The sequence below is a fragment of the Acanthopagrus latus genome, chromosome 6, assembly GCF_904848185.1.
Source record: "Acanthopagrus latus isolate v.2019 chromosome 6, fAcaLat1.1, whole genome shotgun sequence".
NCBI lineage: Eukaryota > Metazoa > Chordata > Actinopteri > Spariformes > Sparidae > Acanthopagrus > Acanthopagrus latus.
This window is the reverse complement of record NC_051044.1, coordinates 11,359,622-11,371,332: the sequence shown is the minus strand read 5'-3', so window position 1 is coordinate 11,371,332 and position 11,711 is coordinate 11,359,622. Positions and strand designations below refer to the sequence as shown.

General features: G+C 42.2%; 1 long non-coding RNA gene across 1 annotated transcript; it reads right to left on the bottom strand.

Annotated features, from left to right (window-relative positions):
• Positions 1 to 538: 538 nt before the first annotated feature.
• On the bottom strand, positions 539 to 4,946 carry LOC119021381. Its single transcript, XR_005075545.1, has 2 exons — positions 4,886 to 4,946; positions 539 to 699 (listed from the first exon to the last, which is right to left on the bottom strand). It is a non-coding gene; the product is annotated as an uncharacterized LOC119021381 (long non-coding RNA).
• Positions 4,947 to 11,711: the final 6,765 nt, after the last annotated feature.

Here is an 11,711-nt window from a genome sequence, read left to right as displayed (position 1 = left end):
TGACTACTTTTAAGTAAGTAACTGTATCAGAACATACATTTTAAATAACCCTGTACAAGTAAACCAGATGTGTTCAGTCCTGAGAACATTTAGTGCTCTAGAGACCAGTAATATGATTTTAAAGTGCAGACAACAATGATGCTGCATAATGATCATATAAACTACTGTAGCTGCTCAAATTGACCCTTTATCTGTCTGCTTGGTGATATCACAGGCAGCACTTCAGGTATATTTCATATCAGCTGCTGGTAAAACGTTATAAACCTCTCACTGAGCTGCTGTTAGCTCCATTTGTGTGATAAGAAATGGAGAGAGGCTAACTTACTCAGACATTATTAAACAACACATAGTTTCTAAATCAGTCATTCCCAGAATAGGAATAGATACTGAAGGTAATGGAAGCCCTGGTCTCCATTACAAAAAGAAAATGTATAAATCAAATATAGTTAAAGCTTTGAAAATGCCTGTGAGAGGAGACCGTGGACTCCATCAAAAGACTCAACACGTGCTTTAAAAATCTATAAAAAACACGATAGAGTGTAATTCAAAAAAAGGTTTTATTGTGTAAATAACAAGCAAAGACAACAATGCTCACTGTCTGAGCAGGTGAAACCAGAGTCAACAAAGACAGATACTCAGTTTTCCTGCTTCAGGTCCTGTGGCGGCTCGTCTTATTCGTCTTAGCTGCTCGTCCGTCACCTGCATGAAGAGAAAGAGGAGCAGTGGTAGTTTGATGTCTCTTTGTGGAGGTTTTTTGTTGTTTTATGCTTGTTTTTAGAGGTTTTGTGTTGTTTTTAGAGGTTTTGTGTGTTTGTTTTTAGAGTTTTTTTGTGTTGTTTTTAGAGGTTTTGTGTGTTTGTTTTTAGAGTTTTGTGTGTTTGTTTTTAGAGGTTTGTGTTGGTTTTAGACATTTTGTGTGTTTGCTTTTAGATGTTTGTTTTTAGGGGTTTTGTGTTTTTGTTTTTAGAGTTTTTTGTTTGTTTTTAGGAGTTTTGTGTGTTGGATTTTAGATGTTTTTGTTTGTTTTAGGGGTTTGTGTGTTGGTTTTTAGAGCTTTTGTGTGTCTGTGCAGGTTTTTATTGATTTTAGAGGTTTTGTTTGTGTCGAGGTTTTGTTTTTGTGGTAGTTGTTTGTCCTCCACAAAGAGACCTGGGTCTATTTTTGATGAGTTGAGCCTCCTTGTGGAGGTTTGAGTCTCTAACTCCGTTGTATTTAACCTGAAATCACTTTTTTAAATTCATTTACATGGAATTTTAATTTAATTTAATTTCGGAAGTAAATTTGAACATTTACAGGTTTTGTTTTACTAAGAGGAAATATAAACAAGTCTGGTTACAGTGCCTAAATGCATTTATTTGATCTAATTCATAAAGTATTTAACATGTGTAGACACTGAGAGTGACAAAATTAGAACGAATAACAGGTGAAATAAATAACATGGATCATTGTGTTCCAATGTCATGTTCGGCTGTGAAGCCATGACTCCTCGCATTCATGTGGATGTCTCTTTGACAAGCACCAGTCACCCAAACACAGCTGCAGACCAAGTACACCTCCTCATGGCAGCAGCACTCCTTGATGGCAGTGCCCCCCCAGCAGGACAAAGCGCCTGCAACGCTGCAAAAACTGCTCAGGAACAACCCGAGGAACGTGGGAAAGAGCTCAAGGTGTCAACCTGGCCTCCAGATTCCCCAGATCTCAATCCACCTGAGCTTCCACTGGATGCAGTCAGAGCCAAGAACAATCCATGGGGGCCCCAACATGGATGGGAGTTGGTTCTGGCGCATCCAGCAGATGCTCAACTGGATTGGGATCTGGAGAATGAGGAGGCCAGTTTGAGGCCTTGGGTTCTTTGCCATGAGGGGGTGCAGTTGGTCTGAACAGTGTTTGGGTGGGTGGTGTTTGTCAAAGAGGATCCACAGAAATGAGAGAAGTCAAAGTTTCCCAGCAGAACATTTGATTGTAACAAGATGATCGATGCTCACTTCACTTGTCAGTTGTTTCAATGTTGTGGCTGAACAGTGTATATACATGTTAAATACGTTTCATATTTTGCATAATTAAGTTTTTAACTGTATTATTCATAATTTCACTGCACTTTGTCTAACAGCTTTAGTCACTAGGTTACTTTGCAGATTCAAATAAACAATATTAAATATTTGCTGATCAAACATGATGTATTATTATAGATTAAGTTATCCAGCATTAAAAGCAGAAAGTTGAGAGTCAGTGTGTTGCATATGGAGGACATTTTATTTCAAGATATATATTTTTTTTATATCCAGTAGCTGTAAAAACAATCCTTGAATCCTGTGGGTTTTGAGGCGGGGCCTCAGTCTGCTCTGGCTGGTCAGTTCACACAAGCCTGGTTTGCCTAGCAGACTACTAACAACTGGATTGCTCTTATTGAACTTTGGTGCCTAGAACTCTGTGGTGGTGAACTAGTTATTGTAGCTTACTGCGCTCAACATTGTTTAGCTAACACTGTTAGCCTGAAAAGCTTTATACCACGATGCTTCTCCAGCAAAACAACAACTTCCAAGGCTTCATAAAGCTTATCAAGAACTCTCTGAATTTGTGCGCTCGAGTGGAGATGTACCTGAACTAAAAACAACCTTTCAATACAATCAGAAGGATGCAGACAAATTAACAACCGCTCAAGCTGTTTGTAGCTATCAGTTCACTGCACTTGTACCATGAACATGACCTCAACAACTGCTTCCAAACAAAAAACTTTACCACAGCACAATCAGATTGTTATTAGTGGCCTGCTGAGCAGTGAGGCCGAGGGCCCTGTAACAGCTTTGTAATGATCTCTGCATGGTGTTATCAAGCAGGATGCTGTTACACACAGTTGCAAAGAAATTGAATTCCTGCAAATTTTTTTTTTTTAAATTTTGTTTTATCACAGAGTTCAACATTATCTTCAAGCAAAGGCATCGCGTCCATGCACAGTGAACTCGCGAGTGGAATCGTCATGGACAGATGAGGGCAGAGATCCAAGCTGCTTTAGTGGCGTCAGGCTAGCTTCTACCGTGGCCCTGAGCATGTCCCTAGCCAGGCCGAGGCCCAAACTAAACACGCACACTTTGTGCACGCTTCTACCATACCATAGGTGTCTGAACATGAGGGACCTGTAAGTTGGCGGGATCGCACAAGGGCTCGTAAGATACGCTATTACCAATACCAGCGGCTGATCAAAGGCCTGACTACTGCCATTCATGGAAACCACTGCTTACAGCTCCGATGGACAGCACTCGGGCATTTGCCATTGAAGATAGTTGAAGTCCGGTCAAGTTAACCTGTAACTTACAATAACACCAAGTTTGCCTGGCAGACCACTAACATCTGTATTACTGTCACTGAACTTTTGTCCCTAAACAGCTCTATACCACAAGGCCTCCAAAACAACACGTCTCCAATCAGTTCTGTTGGTGTTGTAGCTCTCACTTCATTGCACTTCTACCACGAATAAGAACAGCAATGTTAACACCAGGCTCTGCTCATCATACTTTATACACTCAGAAGGACTTAGACAATCTTACAACTGCTCGAGCAAAACCTTACACAGGCTGACAGAAATTAACATGTCTCTGGTCATTCTGCTGGTGTTTGAAGCTCAGTTTGCTGCACCTCTATCATGAATGAGAACACAAGAACCGCTTCTAAACCAAAAACTTCACTACCACACAGTTGCACATCAGAAACTGAATATGATCCTTATTAGTGGCCTGCTGGTCAAATAGGCCGAGGCTTATGTTAGTGTTGAATCTACATAAATGAAGCTGTCCATTTAAAATGCATAAGTCGTAGCACAAAACCCACAGGGTTCAAAGGAAGAGGAAGTCATTTAAACAGGTTTTGTTTTACTGAGAGGAAATATAAACAAGTCTGGTTACAGTGCCTAAATGCATTTATTTGATCTAATTCATAAAGTATTTAACATGTGTAGACACTGAGAGCGACAAAATTAGAACGAATAACAGGTGAAATAAATAACATGGATCATTGTGTTCCAATGTCATGTTCGGCTGTGAAACCATGACTCCTAGCATTCATGTGGATGTCTCTTTGACAAACACCAGTCACCCAAACACAGCTGCAGACCAAGTACACCCCCTCATGGCAGCAGCACTCCTTGATGGCAGTGCCCCCCAGCAGGACAAAGCGCCTGCAACGCTGCAAAAACTGCTCAGGAACGACCCGAGGAACGTGGGAAAGAGCTCAAGGTGTCAACCTGGCCTCCAGATTCCCCAGATCTCAATCCACCTGAGCTTCCACTGGATGCAGTCAGAGCCAAGAACAATCCATGGGGGCCCCAACATGGATGGGAGTTGGTTCTGGCGCATCCAGCAGATGCTCAACTGGATTGGGATCTGGAGAATGAGGAGGCCAGTTTGAGGCCTTGGGTTCTTTGCCATGAGGGGGTGCAGTTGGTCTGAACGGTGTTTGGGTGGGTGGTGTTTGTCAAAGAGGATCCACAGAAATGACAGAAGTCAAAGTTTCCCAGCAGAACATTTGATTGTAACAAGATGATCAATGCTCACTTCACTTGTCAGTTGTTTTAATGCTGTGGCTGAACAGTGTAGATATACATGTTAAATAAAATATGATGAGATCAAATAAATGCAGGCGTTCTAAACAGACTGTTTATATTTCCTCTTAGTAAACAAAAACCATTTAAAATACTACTAAATTTAAAGAGTAGCGTCTTAACAGAGACACTACAGTGGCTTCTACCAACCCAAACTGTTGGTATTCACCGACCTGTGAATGAGACTCGACTACCCTCTAGAATCATTTACTGATCCCAGAGTATTAATGAACAGCAACTGACAAATCTCAGACTTTCTGCCTTTAACTTTTGGACATCCACTGCACTGACCTTGCTGGACCAGGTGTCTCTCCTCTCCGGTGCTGATCACCATACAGGTCAGAGCTGTTCCACCTGAAGCTGAAGACAAGTCCCACTGTCCACCTGGAGAGAGGAGGAAGAACTTTAGTATAACATGATGACTACATGCATATGTGTGAGTGTGTGTTTGTGTATATATATTCTGATTATAGCAGTAAAAAAGAAGATGTAATCAGATTACAGACACATCCGGCAAAAAGGGGATTTCTTACAGGATTATCATTTCATAATAAAGAATGGTATAGCAGTCTGTAACCATGAGCATGACATCTCTTAAGGAGTCTCACATCACTCTGCACTATAAAACCTGCTATAATCTGATTTAGTAAATGTGTTTTTTTAAAGATAAACCCAAAGTAAACCAAATGTATTAAATCCTGAAAACATTTAGTGCTTTATAGACAAGCAATATAATTTTAAAGTTTATCTTTTGACGGACAGGGAGTCAGTGTAGTGATTTCATTAACACATTAAACCACAATTGAGACAAACACACTGAATACATTCTGTGCAGGCTACAGTGAGGCTGCATATTGTGTGTATAAACTACTTTAGCTGCTCAAAATAACCTTCTAGATGCTGACATAGTAAGATACTCAGACATTATATACACAACACTTGGAGCCTGTTAGCTAACTGTGCTGTACTCAGTTATTCAGCTGTAAAGATGCTAGTTTTAACAAGTTAACGTCACACAGCAGGATAATGCCTTCAAGCTAACACTCTCCAAGAGACACACATGTTAGCTAACATGCTAACCAGTCTACAAAAACATGACTATTAAATGACTCAGATGTCTTTATAAGCTCGTTATAGCGTCAGTACCCGTTAATAAAGGCAGCTGAGGCGCTGCTAACGTGTTTCCCAAACCTGCAGTGCATCTGCAACAACTTTAAAATCAGCTAGCTAACATAACCACTCACTTACACTGACCAGTATAGCATTAGCTAAACAGCTTTCATGCTCTTCTAGATAATAAATAAATTTAAAAAATACTTCAGGCCGACTTTACGGAAACTACCTCCTTGTTTTTAGATAGTGACCAAAGTTTAGTTAACTGTGCATTATTCATGTAATTAACATGGCAGAGATAAAAACGACCAAAATCGCAATGGAGTTTGGTGCATTGAACAAAACACAATGTCCATCATTTAACTGGCCGTAATTAAAGGATTATGTTCCAGCCGAATTCATCTCATCACTGAACAGTTAAATGAGGCGTCTGCAGTTTCTGTTCAGTTATTTCAGAAACGTTTGAGGTAGAAACAAATCTCACTGACAGGGAGGCTGGCTCCATTTTAACCAGCACATACTCGGCTGAGACAACATGAACGTAGTTACTATGTGGAACTGCTGATATGTAAAGGAATATCACTTGGGCTTATTACCTGCGATCAATAAGTATTAACTATCTGTACACCTCCCACACAGACATGAATACACCTGTACTGAGCAGGTAACTCGACACAAAGCAGATTCGTACAGAACAGTTTACTCACGGTGTTTGCGTCCTCAGAGAAGAGACCAGAGTGAAGATCAGTCAGCTACATATATACACATCTAAGTTTTTGGAGGGAAATGCGCTAATTTCACGCGGGAAACGAGCGAGACCGCCCCTTTTGGCGCACCACATGGATTCGTCAGAAAGCCTGTGGGCTGGACTTATTTGACGTGGTTTACATCATTTCAACCAGAGAGGTCTGTCACCCTTCAAGGTTGTATATCTCTGTCAGCAGAGGAGGAGTTCTGGGACCTGAGATACATATTATGTATGTACTAGTGCCCCAGTATGTAAGAATCTATTTCTTACCTTTTTATTAGATATTGTTTATTTTGTACATTTTTAATGTCCAACAAAGGAATTCTGATTCTGATTCTGATTCTGATTCTGCATCAATCACACTCATGGGAATTGCATGGGGAGGTCAGTGACATGATATTCTGATTAGTCATATATAAGAAAATGTTTCTAATATCTTATTATGTTGTGTTTGTTGTGGAGCTGTTGAAAAAACAGAAAATTCTGGGAAAAATGGGACAGGTGGCATCTCTAGAGAGAGACCGGGCTTTGTTGGCACAGGAGCCGTAGCATTTATGGGAATAAATTACAATACTATATATTTGAATATACTGCCCATGCCTAGAACCATCATTAGGATTGCGTTGAAAAGCCCCAGAAACCCCACCCAACAGAGATGGTACGTTCTTATGAATCTATGAAGTCGACTGGCTCCCACGAGTGGAGGTGGATGTAAACATGTCCTCTCCTGTGTGCTATAACTCATTCATTGGATGTTTCACTTCTGGTCGCAAAGGGTAAATACGTGAACTTAATGTGTAAATGTTTCTACTAATAATTCTGTAGTTTTATTTCAAGTCTTCCTCCGGTCATAAATGTGTTTTTTTCTTTTTCCTACAGATATACGTTGGAGCTTCACTGTGTAGAAGTGAATGTGCAGAGTTTGACACAAACAGGCTGTTTTCACATGCATTACTGCAAGTGGAAACTTTCTCTGTTAAAACCATGTCAGACACACACAAGTGAATTTTTACATACATGCGTGGCAGGGACCTGTAAGTAAAATATAGGAATACAGGACTGCATTTACAGTTGTTCCACCACTTGGCAGTGACACAGAAAAACAGCAGCCTTAAAGATATCAAACTACTCGACGGGTTATTTTGAACAGCCCCAACTAAAAAATCCAGTTTAATTACAGCTTTAAATTCCCTTTAAAAAAAGAAAAAAGAAAAAAAAACTTAAAGTAATTCAGCAGGCAGCTGAGTGGCTGATTCTTGCTCTGCAGGCCATCACTTCAGCTGACACCGAGGCTGAACAATGGTTACGTTCACGGCTGTTGTCAAGCTGTGATGAATAGCTCGGCCTAACTACTGAGGAATAATGCTTAAAACAGAAAATGAATCCGAGTCGTGAATAAATGTATTAAACATTTGTGTTGTGCCTGGTCAGCACTGATTCCAGTTAGCTCAAGGAAGGAGGGAAGGCCATTGGGGGGGGGAGAGAAGAGAAGAGCGGGCCGAGTGGTAGCTGTAGTGGCACAAAATCAAGCACTCAGCAGCTCCACAATACCCCATTAGTCTTCATTTTGAGCAGGACATGCAACAGGGCCCTTACGTCTTGAGGAACAAACTAAAATTTATTGGGTCGGCTGGTTCGGGCTAATTGAAAGAAATTGTCTGTCTGTTTGCTTTCCATTAGGTCTGCAGAGGGTGGTGGGTTGGGGCGGGGTGATGATCCGGGGGCCTGAGCTTGTTGCCCTCCGCCCGTCAGCCCGAGCCTGGTTTTCCCCGTTAATGGTTTGATCCATGAGCGCTCTCCACTGAGCAGACAGTCTGAGCTGTGGGAATCATTTAAGGAGGAATCGTTTAGGGAGGATTTATGAGATGCATTCATTATGAAGTGTGTACAGGCAAACAGGCTTCGATCGGTTACGGCGGCTCAGCGGTGGTTTACGGCGCTGTTTCTGCACTTGCTGTAGTTTTGGTTCACTTTGCTCCCAGAGTGCAAGTGCACTGATTATGACTGATCATCTCGGCCATGCGAGTCTGAGATTTTGTTTCGCATCTTTCGTGAATGTTGATTTGGGATGATAGCTGGTTTGACTGCAGGTCATTAGGTTTATACTTAGGTGCTTCACATAATTATAGTGTTTTGTCTTGAAATCTGAGCTAGAAGCTATGAGTTTACCTCACAGCGCTGCATGATCTTATTAAAAACTCTAAATATGGGGTGATTTGGAAAGATATTATGATTGCAAAATGATTTCAGTTTGTAAGAATGATTGTTTTTGCATCACAATTTTCATTTTCTCTGAAAATGAAGGGGATGATGTTTCATTTGGTGGGGTCTGTACCAAACAAACACGTTTTCTAACATCTGGAGAAGAAGATTTGCACCGCAGTGACTACCGAACCTCTGTCAATATATAAGATAATGTAACAATTTCTAGAAAAAAAAATTAAAGATGAAAGAGAATCAAGTTTTTCATCAACTTAGATGTCATTTCTCTCTCTCAATATATAAATTTATTTCAACTTCTGTGATCTACAGTGGCAGTCACCAGCATAAGGATGATGGTCGTTAAAGTTTCTGCAACCCACTTATGCGTTCATGTGTCATAGGATATGTACCAACATTTGTAAGTGTAACACCATTCGGAAAATATTTGTTTAGGGACCTCACCAGCTGAAGATTTCCAGACGTGTTTGTGGTGATAGAAAACAGATATTTTATTGGGAGGTAGGATTTCTCTAGCCTTGTTTTCAGCAACCAAAAAAAGTATTTAAAGCCAAAACTTTCCTGAACCTAACCAAGTGTTTTTGTGCCTAAATCAGATCATCTAGCCTCGTTGTCACATCATAAAATTGAACATAAGAAAATGTTAAGTTCTGACATATTTGTGGTTTGCAGACACATAGATTTATCCATAGTGAGTGCACTACAGCTGGTGCACTTCTATTAGATCCCACAGAGCTACTTTCTCATTTACACTTGACCAAACAGAGTTGCCTCAATTATTGAGTGAAGACAATTTGTTACTGCAGCACACTTTTGTTTTGACATCCAAACAAGTGGTTCAGATAAAGTGAATCTGATAATTGACATTTTTGGGGGGGTTGGGGAGGAATGCCAGTAGCCCTTCAGCCAAATCAATACTTTTATGCCCAGTTTGTCTTTGTACTAAACATAATTGTGAATCTACTGTGGACAAACTCTCAGTATCATTACACGTTGCAGAACGCTACATCCAGTTTTCTGACATGTTGCATTCAAAAAAAAAAAAAAAGAGGAAAAAAAGCACAAGCTGAATGGCCCGGCTACCTGTTAGACAGGTGACAGGCTTTCAGCTAAGTTACAGTAACAGACAGTCAAAAACATAATCCACAACTGCTTGAAACACTTTGACAACTTTTGGCTGCTGCTGCTGCTGCTGCCTCCTCTCCTCCCCTTCCTCCCTGTCACCAGCTAGATAAACTCTCTGCCTCCACGTCTCCAACCCCACTCGATTATAATTGCTCACATTTAACAGCCGAATGAGGAGGAGAAGGCGACATGCAGAAGGAATGGGGGAAAAAAATAAATAAATAAATGCACGCATCTCTGGTGGAAATTGACTGGCACCGGTGTTTAAAATAATAAGATGCAGCTGTTGATAGTAGCGACTGTCTCCAGGTTTACTTCCCCGTGGCCCCTGTGGCAGCAGAGGAGCCGTGATGAAGGCAGACAGCTGACAGGTGCTCCAGGATGATGCTGCCATCAGGTGCATCTGCTAAACTTAACTCCTAGACAGGAGAGGAGAGATAGGAATGAAGAGAGAGTGGGGGGGGGGGAGAGGAGTGGCCAGAAAAAATATGAGGAAAAGAGGGTGAAGGCAAAAAAAAAAAAGAGAAGAGGAAGGTGGAGGAGCTGTGTTTGTGTGCGCAGTGTGCATGATTGAAACTTTCTGCCAGCCCCTTCCTGTGAAGAAACTCACAGGATGCCTTTTGAACCCACCAGCCTGACTGAATAGGTGCCTCTCCGTCTAGACACTGACACTCCTGAAGGGCTAACAAGTTTACAGAGCAGGTCAGGAGAAGGGGAGACGGCGAGTGTGTGTGTATGTGTGTGTTTGGGGGGCGGGAGGGTAATAAGGGGGAAATAATGAGCAGGTTGAGTAAAGTGATGGAGAGGAAATGGCAGGAAAAAATATGAATGCCGAAAAAATGTAAGAAGAAGGTGCAAGAGGCAGCTTGTCAGGGAAGAGAGTTTGAGTGTGCTTATGGTGTAAGGTGTGTGTGCTGTTGCCATATGTTTATATATTGCTGCATGCATCAGCAGTTTGCAACTACCTTACACACACACACACACACACACGCCTCCCAACTGTCAGAAATGCAGCCATAACAGATTCACTCTGCATGCTGCTGTGACGGTTGTGACGCCGACGGTGTGTCTGACTCTCAATAAGAAAAGAGGTGCAGCAGTGAACCCCCTTGAACCCCTCGTGCTGGGGGAGGGGCCCCTCGTGACACCCGAGGCCGGCCAGATAAAGTGTTGCACTCGAATCATGACTTGGTTCAAAAGGTGACGGGGAGTGTAACCAAGGAGGCGCTCTTCTTTTTCTTGGGTGTACACACACACACAGGCAAATGCACAGCAGTATGAAAGGAGAGGAGCCTGACAGAGCCCAGTGCATCGCAGGTAGCCCGACAGAGTGGCTGGGAGCGCTGTCACCAATTTGTTCCTAGCCATGGGGGACATGCAGGGGATGGAGAGGCGATGGCAGCTCCCTGTCCTCATCATGGCTAATGAGGCCCAGGCTTCTTCCTCTTCCCGTGTGTGACTGTGTGTGAATGTGTGTGTGAGACATCGGTTTGTATCAGTTGGTGTCACAGCGCTGCACAAAGCTCCTTATTCCTGAAAAAGCGAGGTTGATATCTGGCACAGACCACCGTGCACTCTTAGTTCTCCTTATACAACTCTCCTGACTGAATTATTTACCGGGCCGGGAAGCACACGCACGCGCGCACGCACACACACACACACGCACACACACACACACACACACACACACACACACACACACACACACACACACACACACACACACAGGGAGAGGAGATAAGGTCTTGTTCAAGGCAGCTACCATTCACCACACTGCAGATCTTCAGGGACACCACACCAGCTTTCTTGTTCAGCTGAACCCTCAAGGAAAGAGAGAGAGATGGCCTCATGCTGGACCTGCTGTGATTATATGCAGCCAGAGATAATGAAAAGTGCTCAGCGGTCAGCGCG